The following is a 13,243-nucleotide window of genomic DNA, read 5'->3' as shown; positions in this document are numbered from 1 at the left end:
GTAAGCGGAGATTTATGCAACAGTATATTCAAATGACCATAAAAATCTTTCTTAGTACCAATTTACACATTACTTTTATGTTTTAATGGTGTGGCTGTTTTCAGTAAAACACCAATTTGAAATGAGCTAGTAGTTAACTTTCAAAGGACTTTACGTACAAACTTGAATGAATTTTCGAATAGCTGCTGCAACCCGATCCTGTTCCCCACAGACTGAAAATTCAGAAGTCTGTACGTCTGATTAGGTGACTGAGGAGTCTGAAGAAATGCTCTCTCGTTCCTACTCGACCCATTTTAAGTCCAATCCCCAGACCTAGCTAAGAGTAATTAATGGCTCATTCATCCCTGAGTGAACCATACAGCAGTAATTATGACCATATGCTATTCCAAAGACTTTTAATTGCCTAATTAAAATCTTATTAAACTATTGAACAGAGATAGGCGACATTTTGAACTTAAGGTTCAGGGGAGTTAAATTCATCAAGCTTGCTTCCCCTCTGGGGCCTGTGACACACGGTCAGAGGTTGTGAATTTTATCACAAGCGCTGACTTCCTAAAACATCCCCAATTTGAAGCTATCAGGCAGTACGAATGTATTAATAGATTACGGTAATATATGGCTGTGAAAGTGGATGAGCATATTTCATCACCTCAGTCTTTGAAACCGACACAAGTGCCTAAATCAACCCTGTCTCAGAAGTGAAAATATTCAGAATGATATTCCATTTCATTCCATTTCCCCCTCTGTGCAAATTTCCATAACAGATGTGGAGCCAGCAGAAGCAGCTTGCTGATGAAATGTAAAGTAGCGGAGCTAGGTCTGTCGCTGGGCCAGCTATCACTATCAAGGCCGAAGTGGGTGAAAGAAGAGCAGCAGAAGGGCTCCGCGACAGACAGAGAAGTGCATTAATATAATGAAAGAGGGAAAAGGGCGAAGAGAGGCAAATGAAACGGGAAAGAGACGTTTTCCTATAGTTGCTCCCCTCATCAAACTCAATTTCTATACTAGTACTTATATGGAGATGGAGATCACCTGAGAGTAACTAATCTGACCAGACTAGATTCAGTGAGATGTTTACTGCTGTGAGAGTCATTTGTCTCTCTTGGCTTTGTGCCCTTTATTTCCTGGCACCAAATCTCCCTGTCAAAACACATCAGAGAAGGCATAAACCTGGATTAAAACTATTCACATGTTGTCAGTTATAAATGGTTAAACGTGGTAAATACTGAGGGATTGAGGCAAAATTGGCAGATATTTCTACTTTTCCCTTTCTCTCCACACTCTTTTCAGTTTTCAACAATCCAGTGTAAGCTGATCCACTTTTCAGAAGAAGCCTGCCCTGTTGATCCTGCAGTAATGGCCTATTTCTTTTCTACAGTCTGCTGTCACACCCTTTTGCTGAAGAAGGGAACACCTATATCTTTTTGAGTATTCAGTTTTATAATTTGATACACCTCTCAGACACTAACTCAGCAACCCATTTTACATACCATTAACCAATCATTGCAAACATGGAAAATTTTAAGCTTTTTGGACACTAAGTCTACTTACCCATTACATGTTTCCTTAGCATATGCAGTTTATGATAAGCCACCTAGATATTGTACAAACTCAGTGGTCAAAAGAGAAATTAAATGATTCTGATGTTGACATTCAACAAATGCATCTCTCCCTTGGGAAAGACGTTTGTCTTTCCTAGGGTACACAACACTGTGTATTCTGACGTGGTGGAGCAGCAAAACAAGAGCCATAGAAGAGGCTGAGACTGCTGCTTCTCACACCACAATTGTTTATACTATTGTTTCTACTATAATAAATATTTATACTATAGTAAATATTGCTTATAAAAGGCTGAACACAAGTACTCTGTAAGCAATGCCAGTGCCTGAATCTTTTAACTACTTGTGGATTTAAATTTAATGTGAAATAAAACAATAATTCACCGATAATCAAGTTGAAGCATAGTTTGTGTATTAGTCAATGTATTTATTTTGCTAATATCCTTCCAAGTACATGCAAAATAAATTGTGGCGCCGCGTGTTGATGAATTTCACATCGCCTGCAAATTGATGCATGTTAAATCTCTCTCACTCTCATCATCTCATTGCTGCTGGAAAATACAAATCACCTCCATAAGAAGAACTCAGGATTAGGATGAGGGTGACATTTTTGTGGGCTTTCCAATGTCAAAGTCTTATTCTGAAAACCAATACTACATTTACAATGGGCAGTGATGAGATGCACATATGAACTCACAGTAAAATTACAGTATGGAACAGTTTTTCCATTTGTCTTTCCATTTCTGTTTTCCATTACACACACACATGGTGCAAATGCTTTAAAAACGGATAGCAGGTTCACTGACTTTACTCTGTCCTTCACGAGGAAACCTTTATAATATATACCAGCTAACATTTTGTTTATCCAATGTTGATACTGAACTATCAAGTAACAGAAAACTGCTTTTAAAGAGGGAAATTCTGTAAACTCTGGTACCAACACTGACCTGTAGCCTGACCCCAGTCGTGGCCCTAACTTAAAAGTGAAGTGTAACCCTACTGCAGCTCAGTTACTGCACAATACTTTCTCGTTTTCAGAGAGTATGCATCATCAGTGGAAACTTAGCAAGGGCTTTAGTGTCACATGCAGTGGTATGTCACTTGATAGTAACTTGTGTAACAGTTTGGACCAGCCAAAGAAAGTGTGACCATATGCAGCACAGTCCAGCAAAAGCAGCAAACTCGTCAAGGAATATTTTATGAGAGACATAAAAATATACAGAGTAATATTGCTCACTGCACTGTTTTAGATATTGAGAGCTTGTGTTTTTATGAGGGGTCCTAGAGTCTGCCAGACACAGGTGAGGAACAGTTTTCAGTCCTGGCTGCTGTAAGTAGGTCAGGCCTGTTGAAACACTCACTCCCATTCTCAATGTCTACACTTGTTTGCCATACAGTTCTGTCTGCACTTACTGGAGTGAAATATTGACCCTGATAGAGCGAGCGCTGATAACATGGCATTGACTTTATCTCGCCCGGTCTTGTTTACCTTCTCTAACTTGATTTGTTATCAACAAACAGATAACAGATAAGTCCAAGATACACAAGTATGGGATGCAGAGGTTGTTGTCGAAATACAAATATGAATATGTTAATGTGTAATCATTGTAAATATAAAAAATATACCACTAAAATTATTATATAATTAGAATTAGCTTAAATTAACAGTAGCTTTTCATTGATAAAAGGACAATTTAACATGTGTGCAGAAGCTGCCAAACACAGAAGAATCTCTGAATAAAAACCAGCAGTATGTGAAGCTTGTTTTCAACACTTGTGCATTTGGATGCATCACAAATATGACTTATTGATTTAATAACAATAAAAAAACTGTACTTTGTTCAGAAAGTCTTTGGGATAGGGTCCAAAAGCTCCAGCAGACCTTAGAATATATTATTAGTACATAACATAAATACTAACTCTCTCTTGTGGAGAAATTCACTGAGAAAAGAAATAATGTGCTGCATTAATATTTGCTGCCCATGTAAATTCATGAACCATTCAATCACCAACAATGCACTGAAATATTTATCCTCTTTGAAATTGATTAGGCTGGTGTGGCATCCATGAAAGGTTGTAAACAAAGCGGCATGGCTGTTCTCCCTTGATGTCCACAGCAAGAGGCTGCACGCATTCCAGTAGCTTAGAGGCTTAGACAGAAGCTCAGGCTATAGGCCACTGGGCAAAGAGCTGAACACATCCATCACTGTGTGAGTCCGATAAAAGGCTCAGAACGTCCGCTTCTCCACATGCTCGTCAACGACGCGAACCACAGACCCGCCTTCGACACAGCTAAAGAGTTTTTGAGTCTACAAAGCACATCATAACCCTCAAGATCTCAATATGCACTTGGCAAAGTGTAACTGACTAACTCTCAAACGACTGATTAATAAATAAACTGTTTGCACTATTAGTGATCTACCTAAGCCCCACTGAGTCTCACAAAAAGCAGTATAAATTTCATGAGCTCAATTTCTCACCATGAGAAATTACTCTAGTAAAATATGCACAGTACGGGGACAACTCGTACTGGAGTGGTTTACATGATGTTGATTATGCATTTTACGGCCTCTTGATAATATTTTTTAAATAATAATAAATATCATTCATAACTTGGTGTGATTATTTGCATATAGCTAAAAGTATGCACAACTCTTAATGTGCAGACTTCTCCTTTATATTCACATTACACTCAGCAAGATAAAAGACATCTTTGAGGGATGCAGATGGTATGAAGTACTCGGCGAACACACTGAGGGCATTTGAGAGTCTGTTAACAATGCAAAGACTGGCTGCTTGATACTCTCTAAATCAAGTTCATGAGATCGAGTATACAAATGGTGAACAACTGATCCTGAGGCAACAAATATGTTGCAGACACTCAAGCTTTCTCGTGCCTGTGGTTCATCTGCTTCTCATCTCTGGCTGCAATCCTCAGCATGCCTTAAAAGTTGATATTAAGAACAAGTCAAATCCTCTTTATTTAGCTTCTCTATTGGCATATATAGCACATTAAAATATCTTTGAGGGGGGAAGGCCATCCCCTTTATGTGGGGTCTGAGAGTGGGGCAGCTGCCCCCCACATGCGGTGACCTCACTTAGTAAAGATCAATAGCAGGCTGTGCATTCCTTGCTCCAAGTCCTCAGGAGTCACTTAGGCCTTGGTATCCCAGCCATTCGAGCCATCTTGTGAATCCTTTAGCACCATGATATTTAGGGTAAATTCCAATCATTGACATCCAACATCCTAGACGACCAGATCTGACCTACGAGGTCAGCGTATCTGGTGAACCATACGGGGCAGATGAGTTCTTGTCACTCAAGAGTATCACGCTATTGGGCCGTGCTAATGCAGTCACTCAAGGGCAAACGTGTCAAGCTAGCATCGCTCAGTTTAGGTCTTCTTCCACATGTTTATACTTCACATTTTTCCCTGTGCCCTTTTTCATTTTCCCTTTCAGTTGCACTGTACACGGCCTAGCACACAGCAAAATTATGGGGCCCACATTGATCCCTAGGCTAGATGATTTAATGGCTGACTGACTGTTCTATTTAACCAGACAAGCATAATAAGGGGATTAGCAACCTATCAGATGACAGAGTTCAGTGTGCTTGGCTGCAGGTATATGGGCAGATATCCTATATCACATGATTTGTTAATCACTGTGCAGACGAGAGAAACTAGTTAATTCTAGATTACTAAAATGTTTGGGGAAAAAAATAACAAAGACAAACACTTTAGAAAAACTGCAACACAGTTCTTTGTTAAGTTTGTTAAGGTAGAATAGCATTCTGAACTTTAAAAGGACCCCTGAAGTTCATGTGCCTCTTTGTTTGCAGTGAAAACCCACACTAGCGTGATGTTTGAGATGCAATCGTAGTCCTGACACGTCCATACAGCACACCGGCCCCCACAGCTGGATGTGAGTGGGAGGGAGCTGATGTCATGGAGAGATGGAGGTGAAATGATCTCTTCACTGAGATATCAGAGCACATAGTATGTCCTCAGACATCTTCACCTACTTTCACAACTTAGAGGTAAAGGGCTGGTCGATTATGTTGCAACCACACAGAGAAAAGTACAAGATTATGAAATTCTACTGTCAATAAGAAAACCATCTTTGTTCTTCAGACGTTGTTCAGAGTGAATCGAAAAAAGAAAGACAAAAAATATATATATTAAAAAAAGAGATGAGGCATATTCCCTGTAACCCAGAGAGGGTCAAAGCCCCATTTAGGGTTACTGACATCAGTATAAAAAAGTGAATAAGTAGTTAAGTCAAAAGTCACAACATTCACACAAACCAATGAGGCTGCCACTGTAGATTACGCTGTGCTCTGACGTTACCATGGGCCAAGCGAGTGATTCATCACATTATTTATAAACTATACGATGTAAGGTCAGTGATTTGATCCATGAGCAGCAAGAGAATAAATCACAAACTAAACATAAGGAGAAGCAGAAGCAAGTGGAGCAGATGGAGTTCAGACCAGAATACATTTCACTGTATTGCAGATTTTGATACATTGCTGTTGCAGTATTGTTTTAGTTAAGAAAGTGAAAGACGGTGAGTTTACTAAGAGTGTTGAGTCTTGCCAAGAAATCATCTGAGTATTTCTGGGAAGGGAACTTCTGGGTTTTTCTACAGAGGTATTATGAAATAACCCTCTGACTGAACAAGGTCTGACTACACAAATACAACAGAAAACAACCGAGTCCAGCTGCCCTTGATTCAACCCTTCTTGGATAACCATGACCTGGATGACAGAGAATCTTTACAGCCCCAACAGAAAAAAGTTTTGTTATATACAGCACATTCCAGTGTAGGAGTAGAAACAAATAGGATCACATGTATTCTGTTTTACTGGGAAGCATTTATTGTTTGATGAGTCACCAAAACCAGAAAGACCCACTGACCACAGCAGAAAAAAATAGTAATATTGGGGAGGAAAAAGCAGCAACAGTGTTAGTTCCTGTGAGCTTAAACTGCACCTGCATGCTGAACAGCTTCATCCCCTCCAGATGTCTGGAGGCCTCGCTAGACCCAGAGCCAGCACATCTATAACTGTCTCCTCGACTGCCCAGACTCTGGTGGATAACTGCCAGAAAGAAAGCAGAAATGCAGTGGGGGGATCTGAGCCCTGCAGCCACTCACGCTGCACAAAAAGTGCTGAAAGAGGCCGTAAGATGGCTTGTGTGCGGTGTCTTAATATATCACATCTTCAATCCAATCTGATGAATTATTCAGACGGTGCTATCTACTGTGCCTCTCACCTAAAACATCTGCCCTGCCAGCCTGTCTGCCAGGACTGGCTTACACTCTGTCCTGCCACAGGAAGCTTTTAGTCTGCTGCTGTCCTGTGGTCTCTGTTCCATTTAACCCCCTTCCTCTATCTCTATTTCCATCTCTTGGACTAGAGGCATGAAGCAGTGAAGGCAAGAGATTATGTTACCATGTCAAAAACAAACAAAAAAAGAGGTCCGTCTGTAAGAAAAAGAAAACAGTATCATTTTGCAACTACTGTACAAATATCTGGGTTGTCAGGGCTGCGGTAGCTCGAAGTACTCTAGCTTGTATGACACATTGCCCGACCATATCTAAAGGCGAAAGACTTTCTCACTTCAGCACAACTGACCAGCCACTGCCTGCGGTGGGTTTAACTGTCAGATTGTTGATTTAAGAAAGTTACAAAAACTGTTGAATGTAGCGCCCCCTGTTCCGACACCAAACAAGCATGGGGCGGACAGAGTTTCAGACACTGTTCGGGACCTCTCAGGCACTTCCTATAAAGTATTCTGACCCCGTTAAGTGTCACATGAACACCAAAACACTTGCCTGACCAAAGTCAGATTTTGCCTGTATTACCATAAATAAGTCAGATCTGACAAAGCCTTTGCCTTTGAGGCGAGGAAGCGTATAACATTCCAGCTGTGGGCTACATCACTCATGGGAGGGGGTGCCGAGAAAACAGAGCAGGTTGCATTACATACTTGCACAACCATTAAAATGGGGAGTGTTTGTGAGGAATAAAGGTGCAGTCTCACCTCCCCCCTGCTCTGTTTACGGGTCTTAGCGGAGCATGAAATGACTAAATACCAGCATCACTCCTCCTCTCTGTCATCCTCCATTGCAAATTCTCATTCATAACTTTCAGCCAGAATGACTGACTGAAATACATGACCCACCCAGTGCTATTTGCATCCAAGGTTAGAGAAGCATAACTTTTCTCTGTCAGTCAGAAAAATGAAAAATGCAAGTTTCAAAGCACTTTTTCTGCATCAAATATCTCACTGCACACTAAAAGAGTGGTAGTGTACATTGATATTAACAGAAAGTAAAGCTTGTTTACAATGAGGCAATTAGAGGCCTGTGATCAGAGAGTTACGACAGGAATGTCTGAAAGGGTCAGTGGCACCATTACCAGAGTAAAGGGCACAACCTGGAATGCTCAGAGATATCAAATCACAGCAGCAAAGCAGGGACAGGCTGCTAAACAAGGCTCGGTTGAGGGCTGATTCCATTAATCAGGCCTACTCTCATGCTCATGTCAGGGAGCACACAAACATGTCCGACCGCTAACAACAACCTGATGTTTGTGTGCTGTATGTAACACCTTATAGTCATCCCTTAGCTTCAGTGTCAGGAGTGTAGACGTGGACATAGCTTCGAGGACAAAAATAGAACTTTATTATTAAACACGTAAACATGCAAGTGGAACAGGTGCGTGGTGAGGAGTGATGGAAACACACCCTGAAAAGACAATTTTGTGATTCTCACACCAGCACGGAAGAAACGCTGACGTTGTGTAAACGTACCCCGCACGGTTTACCCAAACCATTTGGGTTCGTAGGCCTGTGTACACTTAAAATAAGGCACTGCACAAACAAGGCAAGGCCCCCCGAAGTCCATCACATGTACGTGACGTGTTTTGGGTGCATGTTTCATATGGGTTAAAAGGCAGGGTCTCTGGTACACTGGAGCAAACACAGCGATCTGGCTGCATTCCATGTCCACAGTCGTTTCCCACATCGTGGCACAGTGCTGGACTGGGAATAAACAGAAGAACCCGCTGTGCTCCCAGAATGCATGTTTGCAGAGTTCCCATCAGTGAGTACACAGTAATAGGACTCCCTGAAGGCTTGTGTTTAACCTTTAGGTTACAAGTGGCTGGCCACTCCACAGCCCACCCCTTCTGTGCTTCAGCTATTAACCCTTTTCTCACTCATTTTAGTTGGCACAAACAGACTTGATAAAAGAAGTTAGATCAAATTATAGTCTGAAGATTATGTGACATAACTGAAAGGTCCAGGACAGATACTAAATGGACTTTGTGGTGAGATTATTTTGTCAACCACTTTTCATAGTGGTCAGAATCATAAATGAACTCTGAATCTCAGCTTTTAAGGCTACAAGGTTGAGAATTCTTTTAAAATGTTCAGAAAAAAATTATAATCTATGATTCCATGACAACTGGGCAAACTCCATCTGCTGACAAAGATCATGTTTCATGCTTGAAAGCTCCAGGACAAGACCTTGGGGTAAGATTATTTTGTCAAAGAAACATAAAAGCTTTTGCCAGCATCACTCATAAGCATCCTCAAATTTTAAGTGACACAATTCAGTCCATCTGACAGGATGTGAAACATTTTCAACAGGCAATGGTAAATACAGCAGAAATGGCATTAAGTTATTTTTTAAAAGCCACATTTAAAAAAAAAAAAAAAAAAAAGAACATTATGCTCTTTATTGTACACATGTAACAATTTGGTAGTAACTTAATATGGTGAGCAGGTTTCTAAAAAACTAGAATGCTCCAAACCAAAAACCCTCTGTCTGTATCATTTCTCTGTTCTGCAGCATAATTAGAGAAGACAACACTGTATTTTTAGCACCAACCGTTATTTGGTCTATGTTGTGTTGCTGCATTAAGCATAGCTCTTGTCTTGGAAGACAGCACACAATATTTTGGCTGAAGTTTAGAAACATACCTTGAATTTCTTGACAGAAATAACAGTATGATCCAAACTGTGATCTAATTCAGAGCCATGTGCTTGTCACATAAATTTTTGCCTGTAATTGCACGCATACTTTGTTTAAACTTGCGTTATTGGCGTGAAATCTAAACTAGCATTTGTGACATCGAACCATATGGAGGGGGGAAAACAGCACATGAAAAGAAAATCAAGAGGGAAAATCTTTCTCTCTCTCTCTCTCTCTCTCTCTCACACACACACACACATAGACAGGGTGACAGGGAGAGAGTCAATCTGACTATATAAACAGATGAAGAAGAAGGATCAGAGTAGCCTAATGCTGAGAAAATGCCCTTGGGATATGCTGACAAAATGGAAACATGTGCATATGGGGACAGCATAGGGGATTAAACTGTGATAAAACAGTGAGATGCAGTGTGGTTTATTTCGTCTTTGTCTTCTCTCCTCTGAGCAGATTTAGTAATCTGCAACAGGTTGCTCCCTGCTTTGAGCTGCTTCACAACACAGAAGCATAATTTTATCCTTTTGCTTATATTCCTCTCTGCATACTTAATGTAGAGCAGCCCCGCATCAAACAAATGTTCAATCTGCAAAGGAATGTTTCGGCGCCCGAGTCAAACTCAACAGCAACAGGGATACTCAGATTTTCACTGCGAGTAACTATCACCATGTCATAAAATACATCTTTTCTGGAGAGGTCTGGATTTGAAGTATTGATCCGGCAGGCACCGCGCTTTACCAACGAGCCAAAGCTTTTCTGACAGCATCATACAGCCAGTTCATTGTCGAGGCCGCCGGTATCCAGAATGCAACTGCCAGCTGTTTTCTTTGTGGATCAAACCAAAAGAAAACAGCAGACCAAGGTCAGCACAGACAGGCTTTTCTCCTACAGCAGGCAGATGAATCGCAATATACGAGGCCGTACAGAACAAAAACTCTCTCTGTCACAAAATGCTTGATTATATTCCACCCTCTTGTGGAATAATCAACCATTCTCAAAAATTCATGAAAGCTCCTATTTATCCCAGTTCTGCAGGGTGTTTGTTGATCATTTGAGGATCTGAGTCTGTGTGAAAGCTTGGGTGGGAGGGTTATCTCTCATGTCCAGCTGCCTTGTTAATACACGCTAGACAGACTCAGATGGACTGGCCATGTAAGATGTCAGCAATGATGTCTGATTTTTCTCTTGGGAAAACCGAGAGAATGTTTAAAAAAAAAAAAACATGTTTTGCTTATGGTTACTTTAATTTAATGTTTGATTTTCACTATGCAGAATGATACATGTGAAGAGTTTGACGGCAGAAGGCTGTTTTTCCATTCCTCAGCTGCTAGGTTTCTTTGTTACATTAAATCTGAGATTTAGACATCTACACATAAGCATCATTCTGAGACGTCACAACTAAACTGGAGGCCAGTTGTAGTCCAACATGCAACTTATATAGGAGTGATGTGGAAACTTGAACCTCCAGTGCATTTTATTGAGAATGGACTTGAAGTTGGAGATATATTATGTCTGCTGGTTAATGAAATGAACTGTATTTTAATCTGTCTGTGTTAATCTGTGTCTTAAAGCATGTCTTGGGGAATCTTTAAATATAAAATAAACAAAAGATAAAACCAAAGTCTGGTCCACACACATATTTTCTTGCTGCTTCACAAAAACGTTTGCTTTGTCAAACTCTTAATGACACAGGAGAGAGAAAGACTGAGAGCTTTTCAAAGGTACTTGGCAGTGCACACTCAAAAGTAAGCATGAAGAGTAAATAAAAATCTTAGGTTCACCTCCTCATTGACTTCTGACAAACTTTTCCATTTATGGTTCCGATCCATTAACTACCACCCACACATCTAACAATTTGGCATTAGTCTCTTGATTGTGCTGCCAGCAGCGTGTGGGTGAGAGATTTGAGGTTCACACAATAACACCTGATGCTTCTGTGTTGTAGCTGCCAGCAATCACATTGTGAACCTCTAAACCAGCGCAAAAAACTCCTCAACAGTTTTCACTGTGCTGGCTGTCAGCTATCACAACCAGACACACCAAAGACAATTAAGACTTTGTGTTGATATTTTTTTGTGTTGGTTCTCGCCCATCAGCTTTTCCAAACTCCTCTGGGTTCACGCAAAGTTTGCAGCGAGGGTGAGGACGATGTGCGCACACTGGCTGCCACATTCACTAACTCCTACCAGTGGAAAAGAGCGCCCCCCCCACACACACACACATACACTCCCAGTCACAGGCTCATGGATGATGAGGAGTTGTGCCTCGGCTTAAAGAGTCAGAGGCATCCTCTGTTTTTTTTGTTTTGTTTTTTTTTCCTGCATCACTTGAGACACTTGAGACGCAACCCAGCAACACACCCAGGTAAATAGCTGTGTTTCCAAAGAAAATAAGTCCAACATCTCTTAATGCAAGGGTAGCTCCTACATATACACAATCACCCACAAATACACACACAATACCACACTTTAGCCTACACTCAGACTGGGTCTTTAATGACCCCCTTGCCCTGCTATCACCTTGCGATAAAGACCTACTGGAGAGGGAGGAGGGCTGTTTCGTGTCAGCTCACACCCACTTTTCCCTTTTAAAGAGAGAAACTACCAAGAAACCCCACACAAGCTCAGTCATAAAAAGTTTATAATTCTCTTAACAGGGAAATGATAGGTTAGACTGGCATCATTTCAATAGGTAACCAGAGCTGCAGCGTGTTCAAATCAATGATTCATGAAGCACCACACGGTTAATGCATACAAGGCTATAATCTCTATAACAGCAGTACTTACGCTCTGTCCCACTCAGTCCTGACACAAAAACTTCCTTCAGATCTAAAAAACAAAAAAAACAAAAAGGTTTCCTTCAGGTGACAGACAGATTGATTCCTCTGCCAGGAAGTGTCAGAAGAAAATCCACACAAACAACAGAGTTTAAAGCTCTAGCAGATGACAGCTCTGAGTCCGCAGGTCCACACTCTCCCTCTCTCTGATACAGTGTCGTACTACAAGCCTGCCTCTGGCCACTCAACACACTGGAGCTCCGCCCATCACAGGGCGGGAGGGAGAAAAGGGAGGGAGACATGAGGGAGTAGAGGGGAGGTAGTCAACACTTCTACAGCATGATGTTGACTCACTTTAAGGTACAAAATTAAATATTTTAGTATTTTTAAGGAGCAGAACCATTGTTACATCTTAGAGAATGCGTTACACAGTGTAATTAGGAAATTATTTCAGAGGGTAAAAGACCAAGTGTATTATATAGTGTATTATAGATTTAAATCACTATTTTATAATCTCATTTTGTTAAAGATATGCTTCCTAAAGTATATAATTGTAACAGTGTGAACTTGTTTTAAATTATTTAGACAGAGGTAAGTTTTTTTTTCTCCCCCTCCACATTTATTTCCAGGGTTATGTGTATGTAATTTGCTTGACTTGCACATTAAAAAATTTTCTTGATTTTCTGGTCACAAGACTGTTGACTGTCCATTTTTGGGAAATTACGGCCACCTCATTCCAAAGCGATTTACTAAAATGACACACACACAAAAAAACATTTATGCAAAGTACCATGATATGGCTGAATTTATGCGAGCAGCCATTAAATGAGACAAAGGCGTGTAATTGCACTGAACATAGCCTTGGAGCTTTTTTTTTTTTTTTCTCCTGGGAGTTGGTTGCCTTATTATGG

General features: G+C 40.7%; 1 protein-coding gene across 3 annotated transcripts in view; it reads right to left on the bottom strand.

Annotated features, from left to right (window-relative positions):
• Nucleotides 1-13,243, bottom strand: part of sema4ba (sema domain, immunoglobulin domain (Ig), transmembrane domain (TM) and short cytoplasmic domain, (semaphorin) 4Ba) — a 64,452-nt gene that overhangs the window by 26,346 nt on the left and 24,863 nt on the right. The window contains exon 1 of one of the 3 annotated variants that reach the window (XM_018664290.2): nucleotides 12,343-12,593. The exons of the other annotated variants lie outside the window; for them this stretch is intronic. The gene's annotated coding sequence lies outside the window, so the exon portion shown is untranslated. Of the gene's footprint in view, nucleotides 1-12,342; nucleotides 12,594-13,243 lie in introns of those variants that run through there. 3 annotated transcript variants of the gene reach the window in all.

This window comes from Lates calcarifer, linkage group LG10 (genome assembly GCF_001640805.2).
Source record: "Lates calcarifer isolate ASB-BC8 linkage group LG10, TLL_Latcal_v3, whole genome shotgun sequence".
Taxonomy (NCBI): Eukaryota; Metazoa; Chordata; class Actinopteri; family Centropomidae; genus Lates; species Lates calcarifer.
Note: the sequence above shows the minus strand (reverse complement) of the source record. Positions and strands in the feature narration are given on the sequence as shown.